Below are 14,750 nucleotides of genomic sequence, written 5' to 3' on the forward strand. Positions count from 1 at the left end.
GCTCCAGGAAGCAGTGTGCGAGGCTAGAGAGGCGGTGGCGGTCGAAGTGGAGCGGCTCCGGAGCTATGATTACAAAGCATTTATGGTGCGGGCACACGCTGAGGGGGACAAGGCAGGCACACTATTGGCTTGGCTGGCCAATCCCACCAGGCGTAGCCAACCGATTTTGGCCATTAAGAGGAGGGGAGGAGGCACGGTCACTACTCAGGGGGACATATTGGACAGTTTTTGCTCCTACTACGGGACACTTTACGAGAGCGCACTAGAGGGGCGGGGCGAAGACGCGGAGGCCTTTCTGGAGGGACTACAGCTGCCTCACAGAGCGGGAGGAGGCGGAGGCACTGGGCAGCGAAATAGACCTAGTGGAAATCAAGGGGGCGGTGGCAAGCATGGCGCGGAACAAGACCCCGGGCTTGGACGGATTGCCCATTGAATTTTATAGTCGGTACCTGGACCTGCTGGCTCCACGGCTTCAGGAGGTATATAGAGAGGCCAAGCATAGGGGGAGATTGCCACGGTCCATGCGTGAGGCGCTGATGATCCCGCTGTTGCAGCCGGGCCGAGAGGGCTCGGACCTAGCGGCCTACAGGCCGTTGTCAATGTTGACAACGGACTATAAAATCCTGAGCACCATCTTAGCAAACAGATTGCTACAGCATATGGCGAGGCTGATTCATGGCGACCAGTCGGGGTTCATCCCTGCACGAAATACCACCGCCAATATCCGCCGACTGATCCGCTTGTTAGGGGATCCGCTGGAGGGAGTCCGCGCACCGCTCGTGCTGTCGGTCGATATAGAGAAGGCCTTTGATAGCCTGGAGTGGGACTACCTGTACAGAGTCATGCGTGGCTTTGGTCTCGGGGAGGGATACATAGGATGGACGAAGGTCCTTTATGCCTCGGGGATGGCGAGGGTACTGATCGGCGCTCTTGTCTCTGACCAGTACCGGGTGGGCCGCGGCACCAGACGGGGTGCGCGCTTTCCCCATTGCTGTTCGCGCTAGCAATAGAGCCCCTCGCGATAGAGGCCAGGACGGGGGCTGGTCTACAGGGGGACTCCGCAATTCATTTCCCTCTATGCTGATGACCTGCTTATGTTCTTGGAAGACGCGGCAGACGCACTGACTGGCGCGAAGAGGCTTCTAGCGAAGTTCGGCAAGTTGTCGGGACTGCAGGTCAACTGGTCCAAGACCCGCTTGTTCCCGCTGCGCCGTGGCGGCCCAAAGCCGGACGTCCAACCAGTGCTCAAGTGGGAGCCTCACTGCCTCAAATATTTAGGGGTCCATATATACCACTCCACTCCCGATATACTGGAGGGTAATGTGGGTCGCTGTATAAGAGCGCTGAAGGGCAGTATGGCCTTTTGGGCCACTCTCCCACTCTCGGTGACGGGACGCGTCTCGTTATTGAAAATGATCGCCTTGCCGCGCCTTTTATATTACTTCCGCACGCTCCCGGTGTGGATACCGAGTCCGGTTTTCCGGCAGCTGCGCTCCTTGTTGGTATCGTTCCTTTGGGGTTCGGGACGACGCAGGATCGCGTTGGCAACTCTGACCAGGCCGAAAGACGAGGGAGGCCTGGCAGTCCCGGACTTCGAATTCTATTATCTGGCGGCGCAGCTTCAGATCTTTACGCAGGAGGTGGCCAGAGTATACCGGGGCCCGGAGCAGGACAGGGAGGGGGGCACTCCCCGCCATGTGCTGGCGTATATTACACTGCAGCAGCGTTTGGTCCTTAGGGACTTGACTATGGAGGAACAGACATTCCGACAATGTTGGAATCGATCGCAGCGTCGGGCGGGGGGGCGGCGCCCATATGCACCGGAGATTCCGTTGGGTATGGTGACAGCGCTCCCGCACGGGGGAGATTGGTCGAGCCTACAGGTATGGGAGGAGGCGGGTCTCCAAATGCTGGGCGATTTATACGAGGAGGGGGAATTGCTCCCTTATCAAGCGCTGCGGGAGTGGTTCGACCTTCCGAGGGGGGACTACCCGCTGCACGCGGCGGTGACTGGGGCGATGCGAGAGTACTGGGGGGAGGGGCTCCGCGAGCCTCCTACGTCTGCGGCGTGCCAATACGCTATGATGTCGGCGGGCACCCGCAAGGCGGTCACCTGTCTGTACTCCAGAATGCTGAGCGAAACATTACAACCGCTGACAGCCCTGAAAGAAAAATGGGAAGAAGATCTACAGACAGAGATTCCCGATGCTACGTGGGCAGGCTTGGTTAGAAGGGCCAGAAAGAGTACGAGAAATGCACGCTTCCAACTGATCCACTTCTATATCTTCTATATCCTCCACAGAGCTTACCTTACTCCGGGCAAAATTCGGAAATATTTCGGGGCGGAGGGGGCGGCGTGCCTAGATGCGGCACGGTGGGAGCGGAGCTCGGCCATATGCTGTGGGATTGCCCCCGCCTGAGTGATTATTGGAAGGCTGTGTGCGAGACGCTGACTGAGGTAACAGACAGGGAGTTGCACTATAGTAAAGCAGTCTGCGTTCTGCACTGGTTCCCACACACTTCCAAGAACAAAACCACGAGTAGATTTATAGATATGGGCCTCCTCTTAGCAAAAAGGGAAGTGACGAGACTGTGGAAATCAAAGATGGGTCCCACGCATAGGAGATGGCTTAAGGAGCTGCAGAGGTGGGCGGCGAGTGAAAGTACACTTAGGTACCAGCTGGCGAGCCGTAGGGAGGATGATAAGGCATTGGAGGCGGCCACGGCGTGGGAGGTGATGGTGCAGGCCCTGCGCAACAGTGAGAATGAAGACGGAGGGGACCCATCGGACGGGGAGGGCAGCCCCCGGACTACTCCGGTCGCACACACACAGTAGATAGGTAAACACGACACAAAAGTACCCGAATCCACTTATTCGAGCCTCCACCAGGCGTCGATGAGAGCACTGTTGGGGTGGGGAGGGAGGGCGAGAGCACTCGGGGTTAGGATTAGGGGATGGGTTTTGTTGGGGAGGAGGGGGGGGGAGAAAACATTTCAAAGCGGAAAGTAGACATCCTATGAGTAAGCCAACGACATTAGCCGCTGAGGTCGATCGGGGACGCTGTCCCTCCTGTTGACGCTGCCTGGCCTCCGGGAGGTGGGCTAATAAGCTGTGTACGGAGGCATCCTAGCCTACCGAAGATCTGGCACAGGTGATTGAGGCGCAGACCCGTAATGTATGTACAGTGATAATCCTGTGATTCTGCAATAAAAACGGTTTAAAAAAAAAAAAAAAAAAAAAAAAAAAAAAAAGAAGACCTGTGAAGTACTCGGGCACGGCTGCGATAATCTCTAAAACTGCCTGTGTGTGTGCGTGCCCGTGAAGCTGTCTCAGCTGGGCTGACACACACGAACAGGGAGGGGGGGGGGGGAACGGAGGTTTTGAAGCACTTTGAGCCCAATGGCGTTGCGCGCCAACCTTCAAGCCCTCACTGCGAGGGCCAAGGCTCCTGTTTGGGTGGGCCAGGCTCATTTTTGGGTGAGCCTGGCCCACCTGCTAGAACCGGGCCTGCTAAGCACATACACAACTGACCATTGAGCACACACACTGTAAACGGTGTGCATACGCTCACTATACCGCATACATGCGGGCTGACCGACTGTCCTCGCAGGGGACCCTCATAAGAGGGCAGCCCTTCAAGTGCCACAAGATGGCACACTGGGCAGTCTAGTGTTTTTCAGAGACCCCGGTTGGGGTCCCCCCTGCACGTCATTTCCGGCCGGTGGGGGGGGGGGTCGGGGAAAGGTATACTGTCCTCCCCCGCCCCCCTGACGGCCTCTTTGTTCCCTCGCCTGACGCCAACTCGACGAGTCCCGTGGGAGCTGCCGAGATCTGTGGCACGGTGAGTGCACACCTTATGCTTCCACCCCCCCCCCTCCATCCCCATAAGGGTTGCCCGCAGGGCGGCACGGGTAGGCCGCGAGCCGCCTCGTGGGGGCGGGGGGGGGTAGTTTAGGCAGCTCCCTCAGGTGTCCTATGGGCTGCCCCAGCGATGGGCTGCCCCAGGCACCGTGTGCCGATGGGGATGGGGTCGGGCCTGTGGGGCTCCAGCTGTTTTGAGCAGCCTGCGCTTTGTCCGCCCCGGTGGGCCTTCATACATGCATTCTTTTAGCGCGGACTTACCGAAGGTGTCAGAGCGCTCGCAGTGTCTGCAGTAGCAGCAGGTTGCGGGGGGGTGAGATCTCAGGTGGCGAGGAAGTAGAGTAGGGCACCGAGGCGTGGGTCATAGTCCAGTCGTCATACGGTGGCGGCTGGGGGTTGCGGGCCTTGTTTACCTCCACCTCCTCCCCGGCCCCAGTGAGGGTCCCCGGCAACGCTCCCTTGGGGCAGTTCGACGCTGGGGAATCTAGTCATCCCGCATGCTGCGCCCTTTTTGGTCTGCGGTCTCGCTCCAGGGGTCGGGCCTTAGCTCTCGGCTCATTTCCATTTTGCCCCTGGCTCCGTGTGCAGTCTGGTGTGGTCCCTTCGCCACCCCGGGGACCAGCGCGGTGCGTCCCACACACGGGAGATGTCTCCCGCACGAGAGCGTTGGCGAGGGGGGAGCGAGCGGAGCATGGCCCGGGACCTCGCTGCCCCGCTGGGCGCGGTTTTGTTGCCCGGGGGGGGGGGGGGGGTTTGAATAGCCTCTCTGACGATTTTGACCGGAATCCACACAGCGGCATACCCTTAGGTTGCCAGGCTTCCTCCCCGCCCCCATGCCGCGAGGTGTTCTCAGCTTCCTGCAGGCCCCTGTCGGGGGGGGGGGGGGCTACAGAAATGTGGGGCTAGGTTAATTAGTGTTACCCGGGACTAGGCCCGACCTGCAGCCCGGTCATCTGGGCGCGCATTCACCCCCCCCCACCTACGGAGACCCGGCGGAGATGTCCGGGAACGCTTTGGAACCAGGGGTGTGTGTCACATAGCGGGCCTACAGCTATAGGTAGTATGTCAAGTTACCGCGAGAGTGTGTTGATTTTTTATACACCAGAGTCATTTTCAACACACAGCAGGCACGTTGCGCAGCAGAGCATGTTCGCTGCTTTATGAACGTACTTATTTCGTGTTTTGCACACAATTGTTTTCCTAGTCAACGTGCATTACACGCAGCCGGCTCCTCATGTATTTGGACGTTCAGGGTCCTGCTTTGAAGTTAAGCAGGGTCGGGCCTGGTTAGTACTTGGATGGGAGGCCTGTATGGGAACACCAGGATGCTGCAGCCTTGCAACGAGTTCAGGGCAATATTTTGGGCAAACTAGGATCTTAAGGCAGGTAGCAATGTATTATTTGGGTTTCACCTAAAAATTGCGATTTTTGCAATTTTAGTGAATTTTTAAAGCAAAAGTTATTTACTTGTATTATAGGGACGCTATTGCATGTGCTTGGTCATGGGCATTTATGGGAAGGGACTAATGCAGGGGGCGGGGCAGGGCAGGGCTAATAACGCTCGCCTGGCTTCCACCCCCCCCCCCCCCCCCCCCCCAAGGATGGACATAGTGGTGGGACGCAATAGCATATTGTACAATTTGATGGGCGTTTTTTAACGTGTCTCCTTTGCAGGTGCTGTCAGTCGTTTGGGGACAGCTGCACAGTGGTACGAGGGGTCCACAGCCGCAGCAGGGTCCTGGGACACGGGCCTGCAGCGAAGATGCGACAGGGCACTTGGGGTCATGGACGCTGGCCTCGTCCAGGGCGCAATAATGAATCTTTTCTTTATTCCAGGTTATACAGTTATTAAGGAGGCGACGTCGCTAGGGGTCGGACGCAAGAGGTTGGACAGCTTGTGATACAGGTATTGGTCAGGGATCACACCTTCGAGTGGAATCAGAAGAGATGGGTCCGGGTCCCACGGGGGACCAGCAGGATCTATGGGGGCGGGCGTTTAGGGTCTCGCTCGCGCACCAGGGTCCACCGCTAACGTTTCCTTTTCTCCCCCCAGCACACCCACTTCATCAGCACACGCAGGGCATACTTTGAGCAGCCTTCGGGCGCGTCACGCCTCAGGTCCACTCCCGCTATCCCACAATAAGTAAGTACAGGGGATTGGGGGGCAAGGAGCGTCTGGGGAAGCAGGGGGCTTGAGGTGTCCGCAATAAACAACCAAGCAGTATCATGTTTTGATCCCATAAATTTATCTCCTCAGATGAGGGCCCCGGGTGGAGTCGAAGGTCGCCATGGATAGCCAGGGCTCACCCCCCCCCCTTTTTCCGGAGAGATCCCAGGTGGACGACACGATGCCGGGCAATTCGCAGGACGCACAGTGGGCTAATTTCTTTGAGATGGCCAAGATCAAAGGCCTGGCATGGGCCAATGGCATCCTGAACGCCCCCGATCAGGAGGACTCTAGGATCGTCGGAGATTCTCCTCCTGCGGAACAACAGCCCGGTGCAGAGGCAGGCCCATCTAGGCCCAAGCGGGTCCGCAAACCCACGTCCAGGGATTTCCCGGCAGATCCGCTGCCACCACCCAGGAGCAGGCCAGTTCAAGCCCCCAAGGAGGTCGTTGCAGTGCTGGGTGCGCCCACGCCCTCGGGGCCACTTACCCCGTTGGGACAGTACCGCGGCCCAAGGTAACTACGCCACTAGGGATAAGCTTGCCAAACTCTTGGACACTATGAACAGTTTCATGACTCAGCTTCAAGCAGGTTCTGTGTCCACCAGCCCCGCACTTTTGTGCCCCAGTGGGGGCACTAAGGAAGGAGCCACTTTAGCGGCAACAAGTGTATGGGCAGGAGGTGCGGGGGAGCCAGGGGGGCAGGTTAGACATACTCCGGCAGTGGGCATTCCACCTACACCTACGTCTGGGGTGCTTAGCACAGCGCCAACTCCCGTCTCGCTCCCCTCCATTGCGGCCAGCCCAAGTACTATGACTGTCAATACAAGTTCGGGGGCCACAGCTGTTTTGTCTTCCATCTCGCCCGCTCCCTTGCCCACCTTGGTACTACAAACTACGACTACTCTCACAGCCAGTCCCTTGCCCAACTTGGTACAGCAAGTAACGACTGCACCCCAGCTGTCTGGGCGTTGTTCTCTAGCCTGGCAAGTGTCCCAGGCAGCCAAAGAAGGAATTTGGAGGAGGGATTTTGTAGAAATTTTTACCCTGCTAATGCTGGGACAAGAGAGGTTAGACTCCAGGAAAATGGGGGCGAAGGAGGATGACAAAAAAGTAAAATATCAGCCTTGGCCGGAGAAGAACATAGCTAACTGGCTGGAGGCTTTCTCCATCTTAGCATCCGTCACTATGGAGAAATTTACGGAACAGGGACCAGGTTTGGTGCAGTACTCCAGGACCATACATAACGAGGCTATGAGGTGGGGTGGCATTGGATGGTTGAACTATGACAGGGAGTTCAGGCGGAAGAGGTCTCAGTGCCCGGAGATGGGGTGGGACCAAAAAGAGGTCCAGCTTTGGATGGATCATATAGGTTCACGTTCAGAGCAAAGTGTAGGCACCCAGGGAAATACGCAGGGGGGACAATCGTCTTCCAAGGGGTCATTACCATCAAACGGAAGGGGCAAGCAGTCATTTCGCGGGGCACGTAGGGGAGGGGGACAGAGGGGAGGTTTCAGGAGGTGCCCCCCGGGTACATGCCGCCTGTTTAACAATGGATCTTGCTCCTGGGGTAAGACCTGCAAGTTCTAGCATGCGTGTAGCACATGTGGCGGGCCCCACACGGCGGTTTCCTGCCATACCAAGCGGGATAAGCAGCCAGCCGTCAAAGGCGGGCAACAAAGTTGAGGCAGGAACACTACCGAGTGCAACATCTCTAAGCCCCCCCCCCCTCCCCACTTGTCTTCTCCCCGCAGTCAATCCAACTTCCCTTGGGCACTTCTCCAAAGGCCCTTCCCCTGTCAGCCTGGCTAACATCACGCCTCTTCTTAGATGATACCCCAACACAACAGACAGCGGCACACTGCTTTTGGGGTTCCATGAAGGTTTTAAAATCCCCTACGTGGGCCCCCTGGGCAGGAGAGAGGCCGACAACCTCAGGTCTGCGAGAGAGCATCCGGAGGTAGTCAGGGCAAAGATAGAGAAGGAGAGGATTTTGGGCAGGGTGACGGATCCATTTCTGCAACCCCCGCTTGACAAATTTGTAGTCTCTCCCCTGGGGGTGGTGCCCAAGAAGGACCCAGGGGCTTTTAGACTCATTCACCACCTCTCTTACCCAGAAGGGGCATCAGTCAACCATGGGCTACAGGAGGGCACCTGCTCTGTGTCTTATTGTACTCTGGACGTGGCATTGGACCTAGTCAGGAGGGCAGGCAGAAGGGCCTGGTTAGCAAAGGCGGACATTGAATCTGCGTTTCGCTTGCAACCAGTCCACCCGAGCAGCCATCACCTGCTGGGCTTCAGGCTGGACGGCAGGCACTTTTTTGACAGATGCATGCCCATGGGCTGCGTGGTGTCATGTGCCTATTTTGAGGCGTTCCGTTGCTTCCTGCAATGGGCCCTTCAGGATACCTACGAGGTGGCAGGGGTGACTCATTATCTAGATGACTTCCTGTTCATAGGGAGCGAGGGCACGCAGGACTGCAAGCAAGCCCTTGAGGATTTTGAACAGCTGGCCAGGCACTTGGGGGTCCCCCTTGCACCAGGTAAAACAGTGGGTCCAGCCCAGGTCTTAACCTTTTTGGGGATAGAGCTAGAAACCATCTCGGGTGAATCCAGATTACCAACAGACAAGGTACGCGACCTCGCACAACACATTCAGTCTGTGGTTGCGCAGGGCCACTCTAGAAAGCATTCAAGGGCTCTTAGGGAAACTGAACTTTGCAGCGAGGGTCATTCCAGCTGGAAGAGTATTTGGCAGAAGGTTGGCCAGTGCTACAGCCAGGGTCTTAAAAAAGCACCACATGGTCAAGCTAAGTAAAGGCATGAGACTTGACCTGGCCATGTGGGTGGATTTCTTGGCCAACTTTAACGGTTCAGTAATTTGGAGGGCCCCCTGGGCAGGCAGCCCTGACCTAGCCTTACACACAGATGCATCAGGCAGGGAAGGATTCGGAGCCATTCTAGACAGGGAATGGTGTGCTGAGAAATGGCCCAGTGCCTGGCACAGGAAAAGGATCACGTCCAACATTACAGAGCTGGAGTTATTCCCCATTGTGGTGGCTTTCCATTTATGGCCAACAATTCTGTCGGGCAAAAATTCTGTCGGCCAAAAGGTCCTTTTCTGGTCTGACAATCTAGCAGTAGTGCACGCCATCAATTCACAGTCAGCGAGTTGTCCCTTGGTTCTGTGCCTCTTGAGGTAGTTGGTGCGGGCTTGTCTTTACAACAATGTTGAAGTCAGGGCGCAACACATTCAGGGTGTGCAGAACACAGCGGCTGATGCTCTCTCTCGTTTTCAGTGGCACCGGTTCCGGGAGGCATGGCCGAGAGCGAGAGAGGAGGGGACACCTTTCCCAGCACACCTGTGGTTCCTGTTGAAGTGGCGAGACATATGAGGGGCCTGGGCGAGTTATCCTTAGCGCCGGGGACTAACAAGAGATATAAATCCTGTGTGAATAAATTCTGCTCAGTGACGGGCCCATGGGATGGAGGCAATCTATCTTTAGCAGCCAGAGTGCAGTCCTTCATATTGTGGGCTAACCATTCCTGGATAGCGGGCTACCTTGCAGCAATCAGCCACCACGCTAGACTCAAGGAGGAGTCAGACCCAATGAGTTCTTTTGTAGTGAGAGCGGCATTAAAAGGGTGGGCCAGGAGTGAACCTAAGGCACCGAATAGCAGGTCCCCTATAGACTTCGAGACACTCCAGGGGATGCTAGATTGGATGCACGAGGCCACTCACTCAAAGTTTGAGGCAGCATTGTTTGCTGCCGCGTTCAGCCTGGCTTTCTTTGGGGCACTTCGCATTAGTGAGTTGGTGGCCAGAGCGAAGAATGAGGAGTCTGGGGTGGCTCTGAATTGGCAGGATGTGGTTCTCACTGGGAAATCCTTCAAAGTAACCCTACGAAGGTCAAAGACAGATCAGAGCGGCAAGGGCAGGGTTTTCTGGCTGCACAGTTTGGGGGACGGGAGGTATTGCCCAGTTAGCCTGCTCTCCGCCTACGCGGCCCTGCGTCCGGCAGCAGACGCTCATCTTTTCATACACGCAGACAGCTCGCCCCTTACTAAGTACCAGGTGGAACACATCATGCATGCGTGTCTGGCGCGATCTGGTAACAAGGACCCTAGCAAGCGTTTCTGCAGCCACTCCTTCCGAATTGGGGCAGCAACTACAGCATTTAAGGAAGGCTTGCCAGCAGAGGGGATCAAACAAGTGGGGCGCTGGCAATCCCACTGTTTCAAAAGAGACATACAAATGAGCCCACAAACTTTATGGCATTCTCTGCAGCCCGGTCATAGCGTGTGATGGGGGCATTGTGTTTTAAGTTACTGTTTACATTTATGTATGGCCATGTGCCACGTTATTTGGTTTGCCTGCAGGAACCGGTTTCCCGGGTACAGGCGGGAGTGTGGTGTTAGTGTAATTTACATGTTTCATTATGGCGCGCTGTGTTGGTAATAAACGTTTTGCGAACATCACATTTCTTTATTTACCAGGAACAAAGGTCTGGGTGATTGGCCATTCTGGCGTCAGCAGATTGGCACAGTGGGCTGCGAGCAGGAAGTGGAGGCATGGCTTTTCAAACACCGAGATAACTTGGCTGGGTTACCAGGGAATGCGATGGAATGGGTTGTTGGACAAACTGCAGCAGAGACTGGGGGGAGTGCCGAGTCCCCCAAACGTGCTGGTGATTCACCTGGGGGGTAACGACCTGATGGCGCTAGGCAAGAGGACATTGCTTCAAGATATGAAAGCCACTCTTTGCCAATTAAGTAATAAGTTAGGGACATGTGAACTGTGGTGGTGGGAGATCACCCCACGGCTCCTGTGGCAGGGAGCGCGATCGGGGGAAGCAATGGAGGCTGCTCGCAGGAGAGTCAATTGCGCGATGCGTAAATTCACCGAACAAATGGGGTTCGGATTTATAAGGCATGGTTTGCTTATGTGAAATCCATAGGGTGTTTCGAGGATGATGGGGAACATCTCTCCAGAATAGGCATGGACTTGTTCCTCCTTGTCCTAGGGGAGGCCCTAGAAATAGCGGGATGCAAATAGGAGCGCCGGCCTTGGTGGGGGGCCCTGGCTGCGACGGTCGCCACACCCAGGGCTGTGGCGGAGTTACATGGCGATCCAGAGGCGGAAAGGTACTCAGGGGTACCCTCTTCTGGAGCACAAAGGGTGCTGAGGCCCAATATCCCCAGGAAGTCTGTGCGGGGGACCCTGGGGTGCGACGGCGCCCCATCTGTCCTACGGGCGGTTGGAAACCTGTACAACCGGGGGTCGCTTGAACGCTCCGCCCCTCATAGGGGGGGCGTGAGTTATATGGTGAAACAAGATTTCACCGGAAGGGGGAGGGGCTATCCCCTCACCACTACCGCTAAGCACCGATTGGCTAAGACCACGGTGCAAGTTGGCCCATCAGGTGGTAGGCAGCGAGGGGCCGCTTGCCTTTGGATCGCCTGTAAGATAACCCACCATGTTGGCATATTTGGTATGCTAATAAACCTGCAGCAATTTTCTCCACCAAAAGTTGTCTTGTCTGCTTATTTATGCTACCCGTATGTTGCTGCAAGAGGGCTGGTGAGTGTGGCCGATATTGGCACTATGCACGCACCAATGCACAACCATACTCTAAACAGTTTACACAGGCTTCGAAAAGTGCGCACACAAGAGCACACTTTCCAAACGGTGTCCACATACATAAAACCTCGTACCAGTTCTGAATATTTTGTACACAGTGTGAACAGTGCACATCCACAGACACACATTCTCTACACGTTGCGCAAACAGGAGATGAAAAAAGCTAAATGTTCTATTAATTCTTCTCTCTAGGCTTCGATTTCTGTGTTCGCTCAGGTATTTCTTTATCATGAAATCTTTCGGGGATTATATGTGCTTTAGGAAAGTGACACCTAACAACTTTCATACCACTGGAATTCTATTACCATGAAAATTACTCGCCTTAATGGAACTAATACAAGTCCTCGTGCAGGACACAAACATTAGGAAGCTTGCTTTATCAATCGTGTACACGTGGACAAGGAATGTAAAAGTGTTTGAGGGCTTAATTGTGTACAGTATACACAACTTAAACGCATTGTATTAAGTTGCATAACTCGGGGTCGGCTTACTTGCTCAGCGAAATGCAACAAACTCTTTATGATGGATAGTCAAAGTAAGTTTTAGTTCAAGCCTTTGGAGCGCACGCAGTCATTCTTATTAAAAGCTCCCAATATGGCTGATGCTCGCGGCAACTTTGTCTTGCGTCACATGACTTCACGTGGGCCTGATCTCACCATCTAAAAAGTCACAAATCAAGAGTTTACACTTACAGCTCGCAAAATCCATTTTATCTGGATTAGATTTCCCATTCCGTCGGCTGCACCGAGGTGGACTCCCGCGTCGTTTTACTGCTGCAATGTGCAAATCATCCATTTCTCATTTCATCTGGTGGTGCACTGCGGAGTGCAGACTAGCGGTTTGAGTGCCAGGAGGCCCACTTTGTACGAATGAGATTGAAAAGTCGCCTTGCTGAAGCTTCAGCAGCAATTGCCACCCCTCCTCCCACACCCGTTTCCCTGTTCACGCATTTAAGGGAAAAATCACGAGACCCCAAGTCCGCAAGGCATGTAAGGAAGCCCAAGTAATCCGGATTCAGTGATAAATAAACAGCGTAGGTGAGCGGTAATCAGGTCACGCGCAAGTTGCGCAGTAGCAGATCCACTGTGGAGCTCACAAATAAGGGCGCCACTGAGGAGCAAAAGCTTCTGGGGGTTTGACAAGGCAGCGCATGTGCTGTAACACCCAAACACCGTCGTACATAGAGCAAGAGTGAGAGTTCTTGACATTTAAGACCATACTCGGGTACCGTGGGTCCGTCCCCCATGAGGGTACTTTTAGGGGGCTGCTCGGCCTGGCAGTTGTCGGTGTGGTCCACGCAAGTCCCCTTCGCGGCAGGCTACTTGTTTCAAGGGGTCTGCGTGGCACAGAGGACTGCAAAACGACCGAGCAGCTGTTCGTACGACTTGGAGTGACCCGACTTGAAGTCACCAATATGCAATAGAGCTGGCTGCGTGGTTCAGCAGCAGTCCGTGGACATCAGTGGCCCCCAAGGGCCCACTCACTGCAGGTTGGTACTGTAGAGGGGGCGAGACTCAGCAATGGCACCCCCCACCCTGGGCCACACAGCGGGCTCGTACTAGGGGGCTGCGAGGCCCAGCAGGTAGTCCATGTCACTGGCTGCGGCCCAGGGTCCTCTCACGGCAGACTGACTGGTGGTAGAGAGCTCACTCCAGAGGAAGTGCGACGAGCTGTGAAAACCACTCCCACCGCCCCCACACGCCAGCGGATAACTTCGAATTCTTCCAAGGCGGGCCCCGGGGGAAGTGAAGGTCGCAGACCAGTCTTCCCCCGTTGAATTCGCGCAACGACCGGAAGGACATGGTGGGGGTGGGATCATAGGAAGGAGAGGGGCGGGAGTTGGGAGGGTATATAGGTGTCAGGAGAGGAGGATCCGGCCTCTTCCTGACACCTGAGCACCACCAGGAGGGAGAGAGAAAAGTTTGTTGTGAGGAAGTGTAGCGGAGGCCGATTTGTCGATCGGCTGATGGTCGGAGGATTAGCGACATGTCCAGGCTGGGCTAGGGAGAGCGTCTCAGTTTGCGAGGCCCCCTATGAGAATATGCGGCGCGGCGGCTGGCTTGACAGTGGTAAGGTGACCGCGAGTCCGATCGGCCGGGCGCGGCGTTTGCGGCCGGGCGTGTCCAGCAGGCACAGGCCTGGAGTGTCGCGTGGATGGGGGTGTGCACATGCGAGGAGTAGATATCTGCGGCCAGCACCGGCAACGTGGAAGCGGCAGGTAGGGGGGGGGCATTCCGAGCGGGAGCGGGAGCCCTGCCGCGTGCTCGTCGGCGGGGGTTGGGTAACGCTGCCTTCGCCTGCTGGGGGGTGGGGGGGGGGGCTGGGAGACAGTGCGCGTGTCTGCTGTGGCCCGTAGTGGCGGCGGGCGTTTTTTGAGGCGGGGACGGCGAGATCGGCTGCGGTGCGGCATCGGTTGCAGGGAACCGGGGTTGGAGCCTCGCGGTCGCGTTCCATTCTCTCGTTTCTGGGCTTCTCGCTTAACCCCCCATGCTGGACGCTGGAACGGACGTACGGAGCTCTGTGGAGCGTTCCGATGCTTTCGGGCCGAGTTCGCGCTTGCGTCCGCGCTGTGAGTCTGGGCAAATTATTTCACCCCCCCCCCATGCCTGAATGGATACTGTCAGCGAGGAGCTATGTGCAGCGCTCCAATACCTTCGGGTTGAGTCCGCGCTCACATCTACAAACGGTTTTTTGGGCAAATCGATTAACCCCTCATGCATACATGTGTGATGAAAACACGGAGCTGTGTACAGCGCTCCAATGCCGTCTGGTCGGGTTCACGCTCTGTGAGGATGCAGGTATCGTTTAGTGGGGGGGTGAGGAGCCGGCAGGAGAGTACACATGCGTTTATCCATTGCCAGCTGGTGGGATGGGCACATCAAATCTTGTACCTGCGCCATTTATTTGGTTCATGGTGCACTGGGGGCCACTCGGAGGTTTCGGCATAGGCGGGAGGTGGGGGGGCCAGGCGACAGGTTGCCGTCGGTGTCGGTCGTGCTGCGAGGGGTAGCTAGGTCAGGGGCGAGGGACTGCCAGCACGGCATGAGGCCCGGTGGTGCTTGGGCCCACCTGGTTGTGGCG

The 14,750-nt window shown here is 56.2% G+C and overlaps 1 protein-coding gene across 1 annotated transcript in view; it reads right to left on the bottom strand.

The window, feature by feature from the left end:
* The window catches only part of TRIM25 (tripartite motif containing 25), a 453,236-nt gene that overhangs the window by 154,843 nt on the left and 283,643 nt on the right, over positions 1 to 14,750 (bottom strand). The window lies entirely within an intron of this gene.

The sequence above is a fragment of the Triturus cristatus genome, chromosome 7 (genome assembly GCF_964204655.1).
Source record: "Triturus cristatus chromosome 7, aTriCri1.1, whole genome shotgun sequence".
NCBI classification, from domain to species: domain Eukaryota; kingdom Metazoa; phylum Chordata; class Amphibia; order Caudata; family Salamandridae; genus Triturus; species Triturus cristatus.